The sequence below is a fragment of the Nycticebus coucang genome, chromosome 6 (assembly GCF_027406575.1).
Source record: "Nycticebus coucang isolate mNycCou1 chromosome 6, mNycCou1.pri, whole genome shotgun sequence".
In the NCBI taxonomy this organism is placed as follows: domain Eukaryota; kingdom Metazoa; phylum Chordata; class Mammalia; order Primates; family Lorisidae; genus Nycticebus; species Nycticebus coucang.
This window is the reverse complement of record NC_069785.1, coordinates 64,907,671-64,931,510: the sequence shown is the minus strand read 5'-3', so window position 1 is coordinate 64,931,510 and position 23,840 is coordinate 64,907,671. Positions and strand designations below refer to the sequence as shown.

The following is a 23,840-nucleotide window of genomic DNA, read 5'->3' as shown; positions in this document are numbered from 1 at the left end:
GTCTAATTTTTTGTTTGTTTTTGCGACAGTCTCACTCTGTCGCCCTGGGTACAGTGCCATGGCATCCTATCTCATAGCAACCTCAAATTCTTGGGCTTGAGCAATCCTCTTGTCTCAGCCTCCCAAGTAGCTGGAACTACAGGCACCCACCACAACACCTGGCTAGTGTTTTTTTTCTATTTTTAGTAGAGACGGGTCTCGCTCTTGCTCAGGCTGGTCTCTAACTCCTGAGCTCAAGCAATCCACCCACCTCAGCCTCCCAGAGTGCTAGGATTACAGACGAGAGCCACTGTGCCCAGCTAAGTACAAATTTAATTAACACCCTTCATCTGCTGGTGGTTTCCTCTCCCCTAGAAAATTTGCTTAGAAGGTAGACAAAGGACAAGAACCACTATCCAATTTCAGAGAGGAGCAACTGTGAGACTTAAAGTAAGTACTGGTGACTCTAGAACACAACCCAGAGAGGCCACTCAGGGTCAGCTGCTGGCCTCTCTATTCAGAACCCTCTCCAGTACCAAGAAAGTCCACAATGGAGGCTGAGCTGCATTAGGATTTATGACAAAACACTGCAATCAAGGAAGGCAACAGCGTAGTGGTTAAAGTGTTGGATCATTTAGTCTTTGGCCTTGGCGTGCCTTAACTTCTCTGTCCCATAGATTCTTGCTCTGTAATAAAGCCCATCCAAAGGGCTATTGTGAAGATTAAAGGAGACAGTATACTTGATGCAATCAGCAATGCTCTATAGCCTGTTTGAGCTTGGTAGGAGCAATGGTAGAAACGCACTATTCTTCATTTGATCATAACAAGATCCTTGGAGAATGCTGAGATGGAATGTGTCTCCAGGTAGGCACACCTACCTACTTACAGTGTTTGTTTTTAACATGGATGAGATCCATTCAAGTAAATAGAAACTTAGTTCTAGGGTTCCAGGAGTTTGTATGATAAGGAACCTTGCCTTCAGTGAAAGCAACCTTCTCCAGAGCATCCTAGGAGAGATCACTTGGCAGATCCCACCTCGTACCTTTCCTGGAGTATTTTGAGCACAGGTACATGAACAGAAGTCAGCAAAAGCTACTTCCTGAAATGCCATCACCAACCTCAGGACAACAGGGTAGACTTACCTGCTTCTGTTTCCCAGGCTGCTCCCTGCTCGCTTCAGGGAAGCTTGTCAAGTCCAAGGTTGCTCATCATCAGAGCAGAGATGGGTAATACTTAGCTATTCGGGATGTTAAGAGGATGAAATGAGAGAGTATCTGGTAACATTTTAGCACGGTTTCTGGAACCCAGTAAGTGTTCAGTAAACAGTACAACTAATAATATCATCTCAACAGCATTAAAGAAACAAGACACACATTAAGTGATCTGACTGAGACCAGGCCAGGCAGTTTTTCACTGTGAGGGTTTTATGGGCTCTCGTTTTCCATGTACCACTTGGCATAATCCCCACGGGCATGTGGGTGCAAGCTGAAGGGGATCTGAGGAGTCTGCACAATGCATGTGGCTGAAACTTCAAGATGTGCTACAGATCCCACGTGGCTGAGAACACATTTGTCATAAGATTTCATTAAAAGGCAGGGACCAGGGTAACATCACACTCAGGCTCTCTCCTAATACCATCTGCATGAGCATAAAGACCAGAGTACGGGCCCACGTGGGCACCATCCCAAGTGTTTTTGCTGCCCAAAGTTAACAAAAGTGCTTTTGTAACATAAGACCAAGCAAAGCAGAGAAAATCCACTAGATTTAGCTGAGGATAAGCAGAGTATCCTCTTGGCTTGAAGTTATCACTAATGTCTAACACACGCATTACTAATTATTCAAAATCACAAAACTCAAAAAGCAAATAAACAAACCAAACAGTTCTTTGGGGACCCTACAAAGATGAGAAAAGCCAGAGAAAAGGGAGAAATTTTGCAAACAAAATTCAAATTTCTACCACTTGCCAAGGATTTGTGCTATCTGTTTTTGCCAAAACGTTGAGAACATTTTTATTCTAAGTGTAGCCCAATGAGTAAAGTCCAGCTCTGCTACGCCAGGTGGTATCTGTCTCCAGGGGCAGATGCCCAATTTTCTCGTCACGGCTTCTCCCCACCAACTTGCCGGCTAGCAGCAGGGTGCTGGGTCAGGGACAGGGGAAACTCGACAGAGAACAAGCAGGCAGCATCTACCTGCAAGGCCTTGGGAGGTGAGAAATAATATGCAGTGCAGGGAGAAGAGTGAACCCCAGCAGAAAAGCTACAGAAATCCCTTTATACGCCTCTCAACACAGCATCCCGGCAAACTAGGAAGAAAGAGATACTAATTGGCAAAAGAGATTCTCAGTATCAATGTGGGGACAAACAAAATTGGTTTAAACAAAATTGAGAAGTTTCTCTCATGCAGAACATTTTGATGCTTTAACATGCTCAAGGTCATGATGAGTAAGTAGCTCCCATCTCTTGTATGCACAGATTTCTTTACTTTTTGTGCTCTACATCTTGGGACAGGTGTCCTCCAAGACACCTTGGAGAATAAGGTTATAATTAGTTTTTATGCAAACAATTGTTGAAGGCTCCCTTTGCACCACTGCACTCACAATTAAATGACTAAGCACAATGTGAATAAATGATCAGTTAATGGTGCAATTAATGTTAATCCAAAGTCATGTGAAATATGTGTTTACTAAGGAGGGCAAGAGACGTGTTCTAATTATGCCACTTTACTTCACTGCATCTTTATAAGCTTCTCATGACCAAAAAACTGAGAGATGCCACAAATTCCTTATTGTTCTGTAACTCATCATCTTCTCCAAAACCTTTAAAAACACCTATAATGAAAATCAATTAGTCAATACCGTGTGTGGATCACATAATGGAGACTTCATGAGATCCAGGACTCCACTTGGCACAAGCTGTGTCCCCAAACCTCAAACAGTGCTGGGTATGAGATGCTCCATAAACACTGGACTGTGTAAGAATGAGCTGTTCTTGTAAGTAAGCTGTTCTTAAATGTACCATTAATTCATTGTTTTAGAAACTGGACAAAGTATTCATTCTTAAGTTTTAAATTGACTTCGAAATACTCACTCTAAAATAATTCCTGGTTTTTCTCTTTTCTCCAAGTTTTGTTTTTTCCCATTTTATTCCCACCATAGTCTCCCATCCGGGGGAGTGTTTTTCCTTATATAAAAGAAGAAACTTTTTGTTTCTAGACCAACTACCATATTCAGTACGTTATTACTGCCAATTGTTTTCAACAGAAGTCTAATTAACTAACACTCAAATGACTAGGAATTTCAATTAGTCAGTGCTATACCCTAGGTCTCCTTTGGGAGAAGAAAAAGAAACACATTCATCTTTTAGAAAGAGGTAACTCTATAAAATAAAATATGCTAAACGTGTTTGAAATAACCCTGATACCTTTGATATCTTCCAATGAATAAACACAAACTTAAATGTTTTTGCTAAACTCAAGTCACTATGACAAAAATCTGGTAATGCACTGTAGAAAAACTTTGCAGTTTTTTTTTTCTTTCTTTTCTTTTTTTTTTTAAAGGAGACAGGAGAGGAAAGAACAGGGAAATAGTTTCTAACTCCTCTTTGGATATTCAGAAAATTAAAGTAGGCCCATGAAGAGGCTTGCACCTGTAATCCTAGCACTCTGGGAGGCCAAGGTAGGGGGGTCCTTTGAGCTCAGGCATTTGAGACTAGCATGAGAAAGAATAAGACCCTGTCGCCACAAAAAGTAGAAAACTTACCCAGGCATTGTAGCTATGGGACACCCATAGTCCCAGCTGCCCAGAAGGCTGAGGCAGTTGGATCGCTTGAACCCATGAGTTCAAGGTTGCAGGGAGCTATAATAATGCCATTACACTCTGGGCAGGGTGACAGAGCAAGACTCTGTCTCCAAAACCAAACCAAAACAATAAAAGCCAGAAAATTAAATTATTTAAACCCTTCCCCACCCCCGTTCCTCATACAAAGCAATTAATGGCCCAGGTGTTCCCATCTGGCAATCCCCAATTCTGGTTGGGCTAAATCCCAATCCATTGCAGCAGCCTGCTCCAGTCCCACCTACTCACCAATTCCCCTCCAGGATAAACCAGCCAGGACAGTCATTTGGGTTGGGTCTTTAGCCTCTATAAATTCAAGGCCAAGTTCTCAGGAACTCCAATGCCCACTTCCTCACCTCTCACTGAACCTGCCCCAGAAGTCTGTGCTCCAGCACCACTGAGTGTGGACGCCCCTCATGCTGCACCCTCTTGAGCTGACTCCCCCAAGGGGCCCTTGATGCCTGCTCTTCCATGCCTAAAATGGCCTCTCCACACCTCACCCACCTGCCTGTCAAGTTCCACCTGCTCTAAGGAGACTTCATCAAACACATCTTAATTTCTCTATTTACAACACTATGTTGAAATAATATTTATAATAATTAAACTATTTAAGTGTCTGTATTCCCCACTACTCTGCTAGCTTTCAGAGGGCAAGAACTATGGCTTCTGCCCTATTTCTATCCTCAGCTCAGACAATGATTCCTTATATACATTAAGTGCTTAATGTCAGAAACTTACGAATATATCTTGTATGATTAATAACTCCAAGAAACAAGGGCCAGCCTATGGGGCCTCAAGAGGCTGGGGTTCAGCAGCAGGGTCAGGCTGGGGCCAGGTGCGGTGTGTGTGTGCACTGTGTTACACACACACACGGGCATGCATGTGCTAAAGAGATTGGACTGTCTGATCATCTTCCTTGGTGCCTCAAGGGCCCCGCTAAAGCCCTCCTTTTCCTCTCTTGGTCCCAGGGATTAAACCATCATTCACTCTTTCACCACAAACCTGCTGACTTTCAATAAGCTCCCTATTGGCAATTAGGGAAATACATCACTTCCTGTTATGCCTTCATTCCCATGTCCACAGCAAAGGCTTTCAGAGGCGTCACAACTGGAGAATAGAACATAGACTCCCTCTGTAAATTACTCCTCCACTCCCTACCCCTAAGGACATCTGTCTGTTATTCTCCGTCATTCCAAGTGGGACCCTCTGGGAAACACTAAGTCACAGAGAGTAGACAGCGGGAGCTGATGCACACAATAGGTGTTCTTTGTCAACTGTTTGTGCGTTTCTCTTGGGGAAGCCAAACAGTTTGTGCGTTTCTCTTGGGGAAGCCAAACAGGCACACGCAGGCACACGCAGACCGTGGGACACACTGTTCGGGGCTAGAAAGAAATGAGAAGACACGGGAAAAATTAAACAAATCACTGAAAGAGGCCAACCCCAAAAGGCTGCACACTCCATGATTCCAACAATGTGACATTCTAGAAAAGGCACAACTACGGAGACAGCGAGATGATGAGTGGTTGCCGGGGTGCAGGGGAGGAATGGATGAACAGGTAGCACAGAGGAAGCTTAGGGCGGTGAAACTGCCCTGTGTGACACTGTGACAGTGGCTGCATGCCACCATGCGTTTGTCAAAACCCATCAATGTGCACTGCCAACAACAGACCCTCAGGTAAACCACAGACTTCAGATGGCAATGACACGCCCATACAGGCTCATCAACTGTAACAAATGCCCTGTTCTGGTGTGGGATTCTGGGGGAACCAGGTTTGGGGACAGCAGCTACGCAGGAGGCTCTCTGTCATTTCCACTCAACTTTGCTGTGAATGTAAAACTGCTGTACAAAAAAATAAAGTCCATTAAAAATAAATATTTAAAAAGCGGAGACAGGTACTGTCAATACCATCCAGGCAGCGAAGTCAGGGAACTCCCCGTGGGGACCCCACCACTGAAGAGCAGAGCTGGCTCCACTCTGGGAAGCTGCAATGAGGATCCTGGGTGCTCCTGGCCACACAGAGACTACCTGCCTATGTCAGAGCACTCGGGTTAAACGGGCTGCACAGGAAGGCTCCAGCAAGTGCATCCTCCCCCACTTTTATTCTCATGGCCACCTTGACCACTAGCTTGAGGGCTACTCCTTGGTACCAGTAACCCAGAATTGCTGCTCCCGTGATACGATCCTCCTGAAGGTTGTGAACAGAGAAGGTGGCTTCTGCTGGTGAATCATCTGCTTTTGCTCCCAATGGAAACCTTGCCGTCTCTGACGGAACACCCCAGTCAACAGCCCGGAGAAGTAGGGGCATCCTATTTAGAGCACATGCTCCTATGAACACCCACACTGGCAACATCCTTCCAGCCCTCACGGCCAGTTGCCTGGGTGCTGGGAGCCAACATGTCGCAACATAAAAGCGACAGAAAAACCACCGAAGTGCAGTGTGCAATCTCCACCAGCCCCTGGCAACCTGAGAAAAATATCGCGAACAAGGACACAGGGTCGTTCAAGCGGCTGATCTGGCTAATCAAGACCAAATGAGATGCTCAGGTATACATAATGCGGAAATCAGAGACGCTCATTTTCAATAACTATGAACCTGTCACCACTTGGCCCCGATTAGCAGCTACTGTAACTCTCAAAATTCATCTTTCAAAAGCAAATTTTGCTGCCCTACTGTCTCTTAACAAGTGAAATCAGGTCTTCCTATGTTGCCAACTGATACTTTTATTTAAAACGCTAAATCCATCTCCTCTTTCCTCACATGGGCAATGATTCTTTGCATGTTTTTCGTGGTACATTTCATTCAAAACCAAACACATTCCAACACACCGCACTTTTGTCATTGAAACCTCCTCCTCCTTTCAGTGTCCTGTGAAAATGAATTCTCCTTAGCCTTACATCACTTCCTTCCTGTCCCTGAGCTGTCATCCCAACCCCTCCCCCTTTGCCAAGAAGCTTTCTTTCCCCTGTGGTTCCCCCTATTTTTGCAGTTCTTGGAATTTTCATGGGTTTTGTAAGTTTCTCTACATAATTTGGCAGCTAGTACAGTGTATTCTTTCTAACACCTGTTCCACATACAGGCTTGTAAGATTACACAGGTATGGTATACTCAGGGACTCAGCACTGAGCCAGGCACCAGCTCACCCAACGTCAGGGACATCCTTGTTCTCTAACATGCTGAGTCCTCTGCACCTCACTCCACTCCTCTCTAAAGATAGACCACAGTATATCATGATGCACATATCATATGATTTAAACATAAATATTTTATGAAACTAATATTTTTAATTACCAAAAGCATAATAAAGCTGTGTTCACGTATAAAGAAAAACAATCCTATACTCATCAAATAAACACACAGCTGCGTTGCTCTCTGTTCCCTGTTGCACACAGTAAGGCACAGGTGACCCAGGAAAGACCCAGGTGGCCTGAGTTACGATTCCTGGAGGCACACAGTGGGCTGGATGATAACAGGCAGAGCACTTCCCCACCAGACCTCGCTCCCAGGGGCAGAAACCAGGACACAGGGCTCTGATACTCCTGCTCACCTGTTCAGGTTCCTACAGGACTTTCTACTTCCCCTTTATGTTCTCAATCTGCCATTCCAGTACCAGCATCTCTACTCAGAATAATTTGGTCCCACCTTACCCTTGGTGAAATGTAAAATACAGTAGAACCTCTATAAGTTAACCACCCAAGGGACTATAACAAATTGGCCAACATATGGAGGTAGTCAACATGAGGAACTAGGCCTATTGTACTAACAAGTACACATGGTACGTGTCTGGTCTACAAAAATTAGTAAGGAGGTGGTCGATGTAGGGAGGGTCAACTATGGAAGGTTCTACTGAACCTACAGTCCAATAGCAATGTCTTCTCCAGGAACAGGTCTCCTCCATGTTACCCTTTTATTTGGAAAAATTTCAAATTTTTTCTCCCTTCAATCCCTTAAAATGAAAAACAAAAAATATGGAGCAGTGGCCTGCAGAGACCTGTTTGGGTCTCTTTAGTTGCTACAGAACAAGTAAAACCAATTCTTGTGTTCCCTCCCGGCCCCTCGGATGAGACAACGAGCCCACCTGCAGGACCCCCCTGCTAAAAAATCACCTATGCAGCTGGCCAGAGGCATTTGGGGACGGGGCAATTACCCAGACTTCAGATTCACTGCTGTACCCCCCAGAGGTAACCAGAAAATCATTTAAAGATTATTTTAGACCAAATCATAATTCAAATAAACAACAACTTGAGCAGTATGCAAATTATCTACCTCAAACTGGGCAGTGACTTTCTGGTTTTATGCTGCCCAATATGAGACCCACTCAGCCCCATGTGGCTACCAAGCAAGTGAAATGACACAACATGAATTAAGACACGCAGAGAGTATAATGTACATCGTATTTTGTCATATATAATCTGTGCCTTTTTGTCCCAATTTTTTTTGAACAGATTCTTTTTTTAATATAATGACTGTGTACATGGACAACGAGATAGAGAAACAGCCCAAACTCACGTTTTAACAAATTACAAGCTGTTATTAAAGACCCTATGTCGGGATTTAAAAAAAAAATAGTTCAACAGGTGAACAGTTTCTCATTCAATCTAATAGATTACCCAATCCCTCTTTTAATAAAACCAACACATGATAATGGTATAAATTTATCTTTTTAAACACTCCACATAAAAACATGTGTTCCCTCTTCTACATTTAATCATTAGTAGTCTCTAAAATGGTAAAATAAAACAAAATTTATATTAGCAAATGAAAGTGCAAGTTTGTACAGCGAGGCTCAGCAGCAGAAGTGACGAACAAGAATGAAGGTGAAAAGCTGATGGACGCTATGCAGACTGAGGGCTTCCATGAAGGTCCGTGTCCTGTGCACCAAACACAGTCAACATTCCATCGTTTTTTTCATTGCTCTTAAACGAGCAAAACCAAATTCTTTTTTTTTATCTAAAGAAATATTAAATCTTTATTCCCCCTCCTCCACATAATTTGTAATCAGATAAGTCAAAGATAAGTCCCACCATCACTGGGGACAGCAGCAACATACAGACTTCAGAAATAGCCCTGAATCATCAGTAACATTCTCTCACGGCAACATTAGAAGGGATGCATCTAATAAATCAAATTGCCAGTGTTGTCACATTGTTCTAACTTATTTGATTAGTTATCTGGAAAAGCTTTATAAATACTTTAGGAATGCACATTATACATGGGTGGTACTAATTCCATATCTATATAAATGTTTTTAATGCATTTATTTATGCTTATGCATTAAAGTATAACTCTAGAAAGCAATAAAAAATCCATATACAAAGTAATAGCCTGGAATATGGTAATTGTTTTGTTGACCTTATGACAAACTTACAATGAAAGCCTCTGTTCCAAAAAGTGCAAAAGCAATTGTTTTGCAACAAACTTGAAAACCCAATTTTCTGTGATTCTCTTCAGAAGACACTGGTAATGCAGAAATTGACAAAGTCAACACTTCTGATGTTGACAGTGACACAAAGCTCTCAGCCTTGTATGATGCTAAATACTGTAAAAGGTACATAACCTTTCTTATACCTTGTATTTGTTTTTGTGTTTTGCAATTATTTTATTACATAACATAATGTTTTAAAATGCTAAAAATTCTTTATAATACCAAAACCAAGTACACAAATATTACAAGAATTTGAATTAAAAAATTAACACAAACTTTTAACCAGAAGTTTGGTCTAAAAATGGGGATGCACAGTATATATTAGGGCAAAATATGGTTGCAGTTCTCAAAGACTTAATACCAAAGAGAATGTGAAATACTTCATTTCTAATTTGTATATTAATTATATTTTGAAATGTAATTTGATGTATTGGGTTAAGTACAATTTAATAAAGTAATGTGCCTTTTGCACGTAGCTATAAAGAATTTAATATTACATGTGTTTGGTATTATATTTCTGAGAGAATTCTCCTCCTGAGTATAATCCCTTTTCACAAAAGCATAAACATGTCTCATGTCAACTCACCATTAACAGTATAATTTGAACACAACACTAAAGTGAAAATTAGTTCAATTGGACTTTTTTTAAATTCTTTTGTATACTTCCCTGAAGTGTTCTTGTCAACTCAAATTAGAATTTAAATATTTAAGTGTTCTGGTAAGATAATCACAGCTATTTTTGAGCATAAAATACCTGACATTAACACCAGATAGAGCCCTCTAGACAGAGAATCAAAATTCTTAACTCTTATTCAAAAGGCAATTCCTAATCAGTATTTTTAATCTCACAAATAATCAGAACATGCTAAAATTAAGTTTGTTATGACATGGGTTACTGAGACTTCACTCTATGCAGATGAGAAAATATTTAAATCTACAGTTCTATGGCAAGAGGGGGAGAGCTGAACAATCTCTATAAACCAGGAGAATAGCCACTCACCTGCCTTCTATTGGTTTTCAATGAGTAAAATAATAGACATCTGATTAAACCATAACTTGAACACTAAAGTGAGTCACACAGACTTCACTGACTGATCTCTGCAGGTTAGTGGATTTAGAGATGTTTCCCAGCTGTGTTTTCCTTATAGTCAGCAGGGATCAGAAGCCCAACTAATTGGGTTTTGGGGGGAGAAAAACAGCTCATCAATTTCCATGGACTCACTATTTAGCCCAGTGCTACCAAAGGGCGGTCTGCGTGCACCAGTCTGCAACTGGTCCACAACAATACAAGTACAACTGAGAAGTTTCCAAAGAAACTTCCATAGCAATTTGATAACATAATTCATGTTGAGTGACTCTAACGATTTTTTAAATGTGCTTGAATCTTATGATTTTTTCAAATATTTGATCTTTATCGAGTTTTACAAAAGCCTTCTAGTCTGAAACAAGATACTAAACTTTAAGATGATTTCAGAAGTACTGAGTGAGACCAACTCTCCAGATTCATCACTTTTGGAGAATCTCCTTCTACATTCTACAAATGATAGCAAGTGGCAAGATAAACGGAGAAGGGGAACTGAGACTATATTTTAAGGAGGAAAAAAGCTGGGATTAGGTTCTGTAACACTTAAATTTTTACATCTATGACTACAGTGTCAATTTCTTCAATTACAAAATGCCATGTCATACAATCTTCACTGTGACATAACATTATTGAGGAGTCCTGATTTCAGAAATATAAAAATACATACAAACTAAACCTCCTTTGGAACAGTTACACTTCAACCAAGAAAAAATGCCAAGTGTCCATTGTACACACACAGAAATTAATCGTGTGTTTTAAAGGACTTCCAGGTTGAAGTTAAAGCCTAAAAATTTCTAGATAAGGAATCTATTATTAAGCACCAACTATGTACAAAGTGTTCTAAGAGACAAAAAATAAATAAAATGAAGTGACGGTCCTTGAAGAATTCAAATCAAGATGGGAAGACAGATGGTACTTAATATATCAAGAAGTTGAGAGTTAAAAGCAGCCTAAAGCCTCCAAGGACTGGCACTGGCCATCATTTCAGCTCTATGTTCAATCTCAAAGCTATCTCCTAACCCTGTGCCTAGGATGGGGCTCCTCTGAAGGGCTGTGTCTTTTCCTCTGCCTTAGACCAGAGGGCTGAGCTCCCATCCTGCCTCCAACTTTAACCAGCTGGTATGAGAGCTTGGGCACTAATCCCCCTCTAAGTTCTGCACCCCTATCTGTAAAAAAGAATAATAATGCATATCCTTCAGGGTTCCAGGAAGAGTTCCTTGGTTGTTAAAAGATTTAGGAATTTTAAGGCCCTTAAGGTGGGTCGCACTCTGAGAGGCCGAGGCAGGTGGATCCCTTGAGCCCAGGAGTTTGGATTTCGAGACCAGCCTAAACAAGAGTGAGATCCCTGTCTCTATTCCAAACAGAGAAACTAGCAGGCTGTTGTGGCAGGTGCCTGTAGTCCCACTACTTGGGAAGGGGAGATAGGAGGATCTCTTGAGCCCAAAAGTTTGAGGTTGCTGTGAGCTATGATGATGCCATGCCATTCTACCCAGGGTGAAAAAAAAAAAGAACAGACAAACAGAGATTTAGGAATTTGGATACTTGTAGACTAAAAGGAAAGGGGATAAAAGAGGGCAGAGGAGAAAGAGGAAACCTGGGAAAGGAGACTCTGGAGCAGATGGGAAAGGGACAGATACTCCCATCCCAAGGTCCCTTCCCTCAGAATGGAACACAGTCGAGGAAAGTAGAGGGAAACAGGGCAGGTGGCACCCAGGAACGCCTATCATCCACTTGATAGGCGGGCTCTGAGAAGGAGGGAGTAAGGGCTGCATGTCACCAGAGGAACACAAGTACGTACACACCAGGGCCCCTAAAATGATGTCACATGGGCAAAGCAGAGGTAGTGGGTCATCATGTGAGCTAGCACTAACCTAATAATGTACCCAAGGCTGGGTGGGTTAGCCCCAGAGTGGAGGCGGCCCTGCACCTGCAATCTCCAGACTCCGGGCGAGGGCATCCGGGAGCCCGGCCGCTCAGAGGTGGCTGAGTAAAGGAGGAGGTGAAGGCAGAAGTGCCCACCAGGGCAGGACGAGAAGTCCCGACAGGGAGGTTTCAGTGAGGTCAAAGTGCAGTTATACGTATATGTGTAAGGGGCCGGATATCGGGGTGGGTAGAAAATCCCAAGGGGGCACTATTTCTAGGGAAAACACGCCTGGCTCAGGTGCAGTTAAGAAAACTGGCTTCTGGCTGGAAGGGAAGGCTTTCACAATGTTGATGGTCAATGCACAGCAGAGTCATTGAAGGGTTGACCGCAGAACACCTCAGCTGCCAGCTATGCGAGGGGAACTGGGACCTGGGAAGGCCCATGGTTGGGGTCAGCAACACTGTTAACACTAGGCACAGCCAGAGGAAGGCTGCACAGGATGGAGAGGACCCTCTCAGGCCCAGACGCTGGGGCCTGCAGGAGGAGGTGGTGATGGGCCAGCACACAGATTAGCATCACTGAACTAGCACCCAAGAGGGCTCGGGGCTCAGCACCCCCCACACAGCAGCACATCAGACACAAAGTCAGTACCCCAGGGCCTGTGGGGGTATGAGAGGATCACAGCCTACCCAGGCCCACAGACAGGAACAGCAGGGACCAGGAGGGCAGATTGCAATAGCAGCATCTGGAGGCAGCCATCTGAGCTCAGCCTGGGCTCTATAATGCTTAGAGCAGTGATTTTCAACCAGTGTGCCACGAACAATTTTAAAGAGCATTCATTTATTTTTGAAAGAAGTTCACAGCACAGTAAATGTATTCTTTTTTTGATCAACTAATTTAAGTGTGCTACGAAAGTTTAACTATATAGGTTCCAGCGTGCCGTGAGATAAAGTTTGAAAAACACTGGCTTACAGCATCAGTACCATATTTTCATGTATGTCCAGATCACTGGCTGGTACCACAAATACTGGTATAGAAAAGTTTGGCAGAGAGCAGATTTAAAAGGCTTCATCTAAGCAGGGGGTAGGGAGGCTGACAGTAGCCCACCCAAGAACATGTGGGGAACAGCTGTCAGGTGATTCAAGGCTGAGCATTTTCCTGGAGAAAAAGCTGTGCCCTGTGAATCAAGCATAGAACCTGGAAAAGGAACAAAGCACACAGTGTCAGGGCAAAAGCAGGTATCTATGGGGCCCCTGCCAGGTCAGGGCACAGGGCTCAGCACCACCACATACCAGCACAACAGACACAAAGACATCAAGTATATTTCCAGGACCTGTCCTGCCCTTGAACATTTTGACTGAATGAGGAATAGTTCAGAATAGACTACCCCAGATGAAAGAGACATCCCCAATCAAATGCAACAGATCCTTAAAACTAAGGAATCTGCAGGTGTAGTGGTGGCTCATTTTGTAGGGATAATAATGGTTTGAGACAAGAGTCCCTTTAGAGTTGCTCAATATGAAACATATACAGACAAAAGGGTGTGATGTCGAGGACCTACTTCAAAATAATCCAATGAGCAGGCAATGGGGATTCCAGATAAAACAAGATGAGTTGTGTATTGATAATCACTGAAGCTGGGAGGTGCATGGGGCTCACTACGCTGTTCTTTCAACTTCTGAGGATGTTTGCAATTCCCAGTAAAAAATGAAAAAACAGAACAAATACAAGGCAACACACAAAGGCAAAGTACTTGGTTTTGACCTAATTGTGGAAGCAGGACACCATAACAACAAACCGAAAACTCTGGAAGTGTTTTTTTAAAAAATGCTAAAAATGCTTCAAGCTTTAAAGGTAGATCCACAGTTCCCGCAGGGACAGAATCTTAAGTTTTCAAAAGCAGCAAGAAGAGCTGGCTGTAAAAAAGTGCAGTCACGCTTGAGAAGGTCCAGGAACTACATACACCCAAACAGCCTGTCACCTTGACATCGAAGTTCGGCGCCTTCCCCCAGGTGACATGCAGTGAGTTTGACAGACTCACAGGGATGATGGGCAAGGGACTTCTGTCATGCTTTGCTGGCTGGCTGAGGAAGAAAGCAACTGCGAGGTGCCAGGTGTCACACTCATCTCCCAAGCATCCTCGGTGTGACTGGCATGCCCATTTTAAAGCCACTGGAGGAATGGCAATGAGCCTGAGAAGACAGCTAACACTGGCTCTAAAAGGTAGCAGCCAGGACTATTCATTTGAGCAGCACCACCTGCCCTCACAGCTGTGAGACCCGTATCACGGCCATGTTTACCATGGCTGGCTTGGAAGGTGACACTTAAGAAATAAGAGTTAAGGTTAACAGATCCCACTGCTGCTCCTGGAACACACGCGTGTGCATATACACACATCTGTGCCAGCTTCTCCAGCCATGCCGTCAGCAGTGCACTTTCCACCCCAGGGAGGAGCAGCTTAGCCCAAGAGTGATCCCTCCCCTCTGCCCCGGGAACACCTGGCATTGTCTGGAGACATTTCTGACAGCCGCAACTGGGAGGGAGGCCGCTGGAGTCTTATGGGTAGAAGCCAAGGACTCCGCTAAACATCCTCCAGCACCCAGAACAGCCCTATATGACAGAAAGTTGGCACAAAATGTCAACAGGCTAAAGTTGAGAAGCCTAGCTTAAGTGACTAAAATTAGGAACAAGGGGATATTCAGACTTGTGCAGAGGAGGGGAAAGGTGGGGAAGGGAGAGACAGCGAGGAGAGAGAGACAGAGACACACGTCCATTTCGACATCTCGTATTCACTATTCCTACCAACACTTCTTAACCAGATGGGGTGACTGACGCCGTGCCCTCTGGTATAGCTCCTAGTCTGTCCAGTAACACAAGAGGGAGCAGACACTGGAGAGACAACTGCCAAGACAAATATTTGCTTTTTCCCAACGGCCATGTTTACCCAAGATTATTCTGCTCTTGGTGAACTAGAGAGCAACAGGCTGTTGACACACTTGGAACAGAGCCGAGGAGCAGCCTGGCACCCGTCCCCACGGGTGGTGAAGGGAGAATGTGGTCCAAAAAGGTCGGGCCCTAAACACTGCCTAAGCTTTTTTTTTTTTTTTAAGACAGTCTCACTTGGTCACCCTTGAGTGCTGCAGCATCTTAGCTCACAGCAACCTCAAACTTGGATTCAAGTGATTCTCTTACCTCAGCCTCCTGGGTACCTGGGACTACAAGCACTCGCCACAATGCCTGGCTATTTCGTAGAAATGGGGTCTCACTCTTGCTCAAATGGGTCTCAAACTCGTGAGCTCAGGCGATCCACCCACCGCAGTCTCCCAAGTCCCAGGATTACAGGCGTGAGCCACTGCACCCGGCCACCTAAGCTTTTTAATGGAGCCACTTTGAAACACATTCCTATCAACAGGGCAATCCTGTGAATGTTTTCAACACACTAGAGAGTTCTAAAAGCAGGGGAAAAAAAAGCATTGACATAAAGAAAACAAAGGGACAGGGAAGTGGAGAAGGAAGGAGAGAGAGAACATTTACCCCAAATAACTGATCAGAGCTTTGACCAGAATGAGGCAGCGAGGGGAAACTCATGCATGGTTATTGCTCCATCGACTGTAGTTGTGGTTCTCAGCCTTACTAATGCCGTGACCCTTTAACACAGTTCCTCGTGTAGTGGTGACCTCCAACCATAAATTTATTTTCGTTGCAACTTCATAACTATAATTTTGCTATGAATTGTAATATAAATATCTGATATGCAGGATGGTCTTAGGCGACCCCTGTGAAAGGGTTGCTCGACCCCCAAAGGGGTCATGACCCGTAGGTTGAGAACCGCTGTTTTAAAGGCAGGGGAGATGGCCTTTTAGCTGACAATGACCAGTCATGGCTTCTCACTTGAATGACACTGTTTGCACTCAGGTATGGGAGAGTTTACACAATTTTGGTAACTGATTCAGCTGCACCTACCCGGCACAGTCACAATATTTCTCACATGCCACCAAGCTTCTGGTTTTCAAGGCCATCTCCCCGTTTACCACAAAAATTCCATCACAATGGAATTTTAGTCACAAAATGCCATGACTAAGTCCACCTTCTTACACAAGAAGCAAAGAGATGTCTGACTTCAGACTGCACCAACCTCCCATGGGAGCGTCAGGTCATCATTCTTCTAGAAAGTCTGGGTGCCAGGGCATGCGGAAGAAGGTGATCCTGACGTCCAGGCAATGCTGGGCACCCAGTGCTGGAGGAACACTTGCCTCCCAGCAGGAGCTTTCTAATCTCCCAGTTTCTCCTAAAAGGCAAGTGAGGAACTAGAGCCAGAAGGCCAGGCCAAGTGTCCGTGACTTTGGGGCATGAAGGGACATCAGAGGGGATCGACTTTGGTCCTCACATGAGGGCACATACCCACCTCTGGCCTGAGAGTTGAACAGTGGCCTCCCAACGATATTCCCAAATCTTAACTCCTGGAACCTGTGACAGTGACCTGCCTAGAGAAAGGGGCTATGCAGATGTAATCAAGGATATTGAGAAGGGAGCATCCTGGATTGCACAGGTGGGCCCTGAATCCCATGAGAAGTGTCCTCATAAGAAACAAAAGATGAGACATAGAGAGTGGGTGAAGACCGCACCGAGACAGAGGCAGGGTGCAGGATGAAGTAGTCACAAGGCAGGGAAGATCTGGAGCCACCAGAAGCTGGAAAGCCAAGGCAGGCCTCTGCCCTAGAGCCTGTTGAGAGTACACGGCCCAGCTAACACCGTGACTTTAGACTTCTGGCCTCCATAACTACAGAAAATATATTCCTGTTGTTGTGAGCCATCAGTTGTGGTCATTTCTCAAGGCAGCTCCAGAAAGTTAACGCATGGTCTAATGCTAGGGTTGTCCAGACACAGGATTCTAGAATGGCCGGTTCAGGATACAGCTTTGTGTCCTCTGGGTGATTTCTCTAGCAGCCATGGAAAGCTCAGGAAGGTAGGGCTGGAAGATAGGCCACCAGGCCTGAAAGCCCAGGCCCAGGCCCAGGCCCAGGATGTTTTCCAATGGACAAACTCTGGGGCGTGGTCAATAGAGAAAGTGTTCCTATCTGTCATGGAGCAGAACCCAAGCCAGAGAAACAACTCCCTCCCAAATGGTCAGGGAGAAAGGCCACTTCAACACCTCCACATCTCAGATGACAGGATGTTATCATCAGCCTCAGTGGCTGATATTTACTGGTCACTTCCTATGGGCCACACACTGTGCTTCCAGTACTCCTAAGGGCAGATTTCATCACTCACTGCCTTTCCTTTAAATTGCTACCTCTTTCATTAGACCTAAAAATAATTGTTTCATGTTACATTTAAAAAGAGACCGCCACTGTTGGCATGGATCCTAAGATAAATGAAGCACTCTGCCTTGCCTAGGCCTCACCCAGGCTGGGAGGGGAAGCGGATCTGTCTGTCCCCTGCCCTTCTGCCACCCAGTCCCAAAAGCCCCAGCCAGCCCCAGCCCCAGCCCCCTACTACGGCAAAGGCCACGTTCCTGGCTTGGGCCACACACCCTGTCCAGCCTCCTCTCCTAACACCCCCACATTTTATGGACTTCAATTAAACAACTGGGTACATAAAAATGGCTAATGTTGTGGATCGTGGGTTCAGAGAATTTCATTCAATAGTGGTCAGTGACATTTAAGCAGTTACAGAGTTACAATATAGGAACTACAGGGGGAACAGGAAGGAGGGAATTTGGAGGCTCTAAAATCAAAGTCATCTGCACCTTAAAAGTGACTTCTCTTCCTTGCCCAGCCAGAGTTCACCATGGGCCATAAATCTGCCTACCTCACCTTCAAGCAAAGTCCTATCATTTGTTCTCAGAAATGCCACTGGACTCGGGGAGACCCTGTCTCCTAACTGCTCTGACTCCCTCCAACCTCAGCCTGCTCACATCCACTCCCTACCACACTTCCAAGTGTCTTTAGTCCACTATGAACGTCTTGAGACAGGCTGCGTCATGGTCCATCATTTCAACTTGCTTGGCTTATCAGTATTGTAGGAGAGCTTTGTTTCTTTCTGTCTGTACAGATTTTACATTTCTTGATTTTTGTGTATTTCAAAACTTTCATAATGGCCCATATATAACACACAGAGATCTTTTAAGGAAGTACACTGACAATGTGTTTCAAACATCTTTGAGAACATCCATTCCTTGAACTGGTAATCACAGTGTTGCAGATTTAACATCAGGAAATGATCCTGGAAGCAGACATGCTTTGATATATAAAGATGCTAACCGTTCTTTATGCTAATAAGGACTTGGAGACAATGATCTGAAAGGATTGGTTAAGCGAGTCATGTTTCCGTCTCTTGATTGGATATTACCTTGCCCAGAAAAATACTGTTTATGAGAACTTGAAAAAATGCTTACTCTCTAGAAAGTGGGGGGAAAAATTGTACTTAGAGTATGATCACAACCATATCAACTGAAGGAATCAACTGACCAACGCCAAGGGGTAGGAATACTGAAAGTAAATGAATCAAAATGGTTATTTTTCCTGAGTGGTGGGACTTGTATTTCTTTCATTTTTTAATTTGTTAAATGTTGTCTATAGTTAATAGGCAATTAGAACTAAAAGAGAGAAAAAAAAATTTTTTTAAATAATCTCAGCCAGGCACAGTGGCTGACGCCTATAATCCTAGCTGAGGCGGATTGCCCGAGCTCAGGAGTGTGAGACCAGCCTGAGCTGGAATGAGACCCCGTCTCTAAAAATAGCTGGGCACTATGGTGGGAGCCTGTAGTCCTAGCTACTTAGAAGGCTGAGACAAGAGGATCGCTTGAGTCCGAAAGTTTGAGGTTGCTGTGAGCTATCACACCATGGCACCCTACCAAGGACACGATGTAGGACACTGTCTCAAAAAAAAAAAAATTTGAGGCCTCCATGGCTACTGACTATTGCCAGAGTTTCAGCTTCCCTCCTCAGCCCCTCACTCACTTCACCTACACTCCGCACACCACTCTAACTTCTGGTCTCATTCAATCACTGCATTTTCGCAGACTGTGCCTACACCCTCCACTTCAGTGTTTTCACACACGAGTATGCACTCCTCTCTTCCACTGAACACAAGCTCCAAGAGGGCATGGGTTTCTGTCTTTTTAGCATCATTCCTGTGACCCCAGTGCCTGGCAGTCTCTGACATATGATAAATGCTCAAAAAGTGTTTGTGGAATCAATGAATAGAAAAGCACTAATGTCTTGCTCGCATGCAGCCTCCTCTCCAGTGTTTCCCCACACACCAACTTCTCTCTGTCCTGAATGGCCCCCCGGAGTTATCTGTTCATACTGGTGTTCTCACGGAATACAAAACATCCCCTGCCTAACGGAACACCTGTCAAGCTATATCTTGGTTATTCCCTTACCCTATTAGCGGCAGCCACACCAGATGAACAATGAACACTGACATCTGAGCATTTCCTCACTTTTCTTCCTAACAACCCTAAGAGGTATCATTCCCCCCATTTCACAGATGAAGAAACTGAGGCTTAAGAGGTGAAAGATGATACTCACACAACTAGTAAAACAGCAGAGCTGTCTGACTCCAAAGCCCAGCTTTTGACAATGCTATTGCCAGGGCCAAAAGACAGTTTCTCTATCTTACACAGTAGATTGGAAACTTCTTGAGGGCAGGAAAAACATTTTATTACTATTTGAGAGCTGATGGAACACTGCTGCACATAGCAGACATTGAAATACTAGCTAATCTGAAACACAGAAGGATGGATGCCCTTAATGGGGCCCATGCTAATTCCTAGTAGGAGGTAATCCTAGACCTACACAGTTGGAAGTTGAAGGGTCTGCCTAACAAAATAGGGTAATCAAAATAGTTATAAATTCCTTCAAATTAACACTGGGGTATGTAAGGAATTTAAGGGTCCAACTGTTGCCAGAGCATGCCCCTTAAGCAACCCAGAAGTACTTAATTATGAAGTGGTATGTTAATTGCTGCTCTTAAATATCCATTAGCATAGATCCCCTAAAACCCTCCACTGGGCAATGGTATCTTAAATTTGTGTCACAGATCATATTTCAAAAAACTCTTTTAGGCCTATCGTCTTTCAGTTCAGTGCAATTTATTAGGTATTACTTTAATGTTTTTAAATTTCTCTATAATCCCCTAAATTAGGTGACGTTCCATTATCCCAAACTAGTGAAATTTTACTGTACCAAGAAGCTATTGCAAACACTTCTCAAAATGGTATTTATGAACTTTACTCACCCTTGGCAATCAAGAAAGGCCATGTCAAGGGAAACATTTTTGTCCCCTGCGTGTTAGCTGGGATGTCACCCAGCATGCAGACCCCATGGTGTTTAACACTTATTAACAGCTTGTCTGGGTTTGCTGCTGGTGAAATCTCCAGCAACCAGACACGCACAAATTAGCAGCTTCGACATGCATCTCTCTCCTCCTTGGGGCTAATTACATAGGCAACAATGGGATATTTATAAGCATTTCTGAGTACATGTGTGTCAAGGGGTAGGGGACAGTGCAGAAGCCTAGGAAAACTGGGTGGTGCCTGTGGCTCAGTGAGTAGGGCGCCGGTCCCATATGCCGGAGGTGGCGGGTTCAAACCCAGCCCCGGCCAAAAAAAAAAAAACCACAAAAAAAGAAAAAAAGAAAAGCCTAGGAAAACTAACGTGAGCAGGAAAAACAATACAAAAGTAAAATCTGTGAGAAAATTATATGGTATACCTATGTAGGAGTAGGGCAAACCCAACACAACCTTTTCTAGTGCTCACAGAACTCCATCTCCCCTTTCTCATTCATCTCTAAAACTGTCCCAGTTTGCATACTGAAATAAGCCTTGTCACCAAGGACAATTGTGGGGGAAGCTGAAGGAATCATAGAAGGCTTCTCAGCCCTGTGAAGCTGACTCTGGTGGGGTGACAGGTTGCATGCTGTGCCTAATGGGAGAGGGGCAGCAATCCAGGCATAAGGCCCAGCAGGTGCAAAAAGCAGAGTGAAAAGTAATAAGAATAGGAGCAGCTCAGGAAGGCCGGAAGGGGCAAAGCCAGGAAGGCAGTGGGAGCCTGCATCACAGAGGCAGGCACCACCTGTGTGATTGCATCTTGTCCTTATGGTTCTTTTTGTGTGTGTGTGTGTGTGTGTGTGTGTGTGTGTCTCTGTGTGTATGTGTCTGTGTGTGTCTGTGTGTGTGTGTGTGTGTGTGTGTGTGTGTGGTTTTTGGCCGGGGCTAGGTTTGAACCTGCCACCTCCGGCATATGGGACCGGCGCCCTACTCCTTGAGCCACAGGCGCCACCCGTTATGGTTCTACTGTAACCAACCATACCAGAGCCCCAGTGGAAAGTGAGGGCCACCCAGCCCCCGACAGCAGGTGTCAGGCAACTGTCCCTGATGCCTTGCTGCACAGTCGCTGGACTCTTCGCAGTTTGCAGTCAAACAGAGACAAGGCAGCAAGACATAAAACAAACCAAATCTCCAGCAACCAGACACGCACAAATTAGCAGCTTCGATGTGCATCTCTTTGGTTTGTAAGAACAGACCAAAATGACATGAGTGAAAAAAAAATTAAGATCCGAAATAAAACTATGATAGAAGTACATCTGATAAGGGGCATAAACTGGCTCTAGTAAAAAATAAAAAAGAGAATGCATAATTTAAGAAAAGAGACAATATCCCCCAAACGATTCGAGTGTAACTATTACACAGCCGGAATTGGGAATTTGAAGATGGATAGTCCCTGGCTCCAAGGAGCTTGTCCATTTAAAAGGAAGGACAAATAAAGGCATCATTTAACACTGCCTGAGATAAAGAGCTCAGGAAGTGAACACAGAGAGCACTCTGAGGGAGCTCAGAGCCACTGGGGGCAGCCCAGGAGGGGCAGCCTTCTCAGGCAGAGGATGTTGAGATTTGAAGATAGGGAAGAAAGGAGAGACAAGAGGATAAGGACACTACAAGAGGGAGTGGCAAGGAGAGAGCTCCAGAGAGGGTGGGAACCTTCAGAGAAACCACGGGTGGCTCCGTGGGCTAAATGAGCCCAGGGAATCGGGGAGGGAAGGAGGCCAGCAGTCGTCTGCACACTCAGGCCGGCAGCAGCCACCAGGCACCAGTGCAGAGAATGATACCCCTTTTGGAAGAAAAGGGATTTTTCATGTAAATGTTTTCTTTTCCCCACGGAAAGCACCTGGCCCATTAGTGCTTAGAAATGTTTGCAATTGTGACCAGAATGTCGGACTCCTGCATTCACTTTCTGTTTACTAATAGAGGAGAAGCTGGAGAATTTAGCAGAAGAGTCCCTGAAAGACCTTAACCATAAAGTAAACTCACCTGTAAATGGCCCCAAGGCAGCGCCCCTAATGAAGGCATCCTAATTATTCCGCATAGGGTCCTTAGCTCCTCTGGCAAAAGCATGAAACTGCTAAGTAGAGGGCTCAAGGAAATGCGGACACAACCACGGAGGAGGGGCCAGGAGGGGCAGAGGTGGGGTGTGTTACATTCCTTTGAAAACAGGGCCTGTGCTATAATTTGTGTAATCAGACCAGAGATTGGACTACAGAACTCTGCTTCCCATTTATTACAATATCACACTCCTGCCCAGGAAACCCCACCCAAGCTTTTGTTTGGAATTCCTTTCCTTGATTAGGTGTAAACCCTATTACTCCCTCCACTCAGAAATGACACGTGGGTCTGATGAAGTTGCAACGCATGGCCAGCCAGAACCCTGACTTCCCTAGATGAGGCTAGTTCTCTTTCTTTCTCATTTTAGAATGATGATTTCTTTCCCCTTCCTTCCTTTGTAGTGGAAGAGCAGGAAGCAGGGACATTCTGTACCAATGGAAAGGAAAATTGTTTTCACTCTTTGGGAAGAGCCATGCAAACCAGGGACCACTCCCCAGGCTGTGACTGCAGCCCCTTGATGCCACCTCTGCACACTCAGCTAGCAGGAAGGGGTGCAGGCGTGCCCAAGTCCCATCACCTGCAGACCTGCTCTCTTCTCTGCCAGCTGGCAGTGCTGACCTGGCATGCTATCTGGCTCCTTTCATTATGCAATTCAGTGGGGGTCCAACTCCCAAAGAACAGCTGAGCAGCAGGGCAGCTCTGGTCATTCAGACAGCTGGAAAACACACCTCCAGAATGGATGGTAATTCTTACAACCAAAGATAGGGGGCGCAGGAAAATTTCACTTTGAAATACTTGAGTATTAGAATTGAAAAATAGGACGGAGCACTTTATCTTGCAAATATACGAACAATGTAGGATGTGTTGTGTGGTCTGCCCAGGCCAAAGGAGCTTCCGTGGGTGCCCTACCTTTCTAGCCCTACAAAGGCCATCTGAGCAAGGTTGGAGCCTAACCCTGTGGCAGTTAATCCATTCCCAGGCCAGACTTAATAACAGTGTCGTCTGACTCAAACAAACCAATTTTGGCTGGTGGGATTCTCCCTACTAACTGAGCCAGTCTACTTGGTGGAACTCTAGCTGAGTGGTTGGACAATTAGGAAGTCACAAATACTAGGACAGCCTCAGAGGGCTAGAGCAAACTGGTAAGTAACGATGATCTTGTAAGTTCATCTGCGTAACAAGAGGATAAAGCACACCCCAAAACAGGGACAAGAGATACGGGAGCCCAGAAGAACACATTGAATGTCTCAGCCCAGTTCCTTTGATCTCC

The 23,840-nt window shown here is 44.6% G+C and overlaps 1 protein-coding gene across 1 annotated transcript in view; it reads right to left on the bottom strand.

The window, feature by feature from the left end:
• TLN2 (talin 2) overlaps window positions 1-23,840 on the bottom strand; it is a 453,366-nt gene that overhangs the window by 267,123 nt on the left and 162,403 nt on the right. The window lies entirely within an intron of this gene.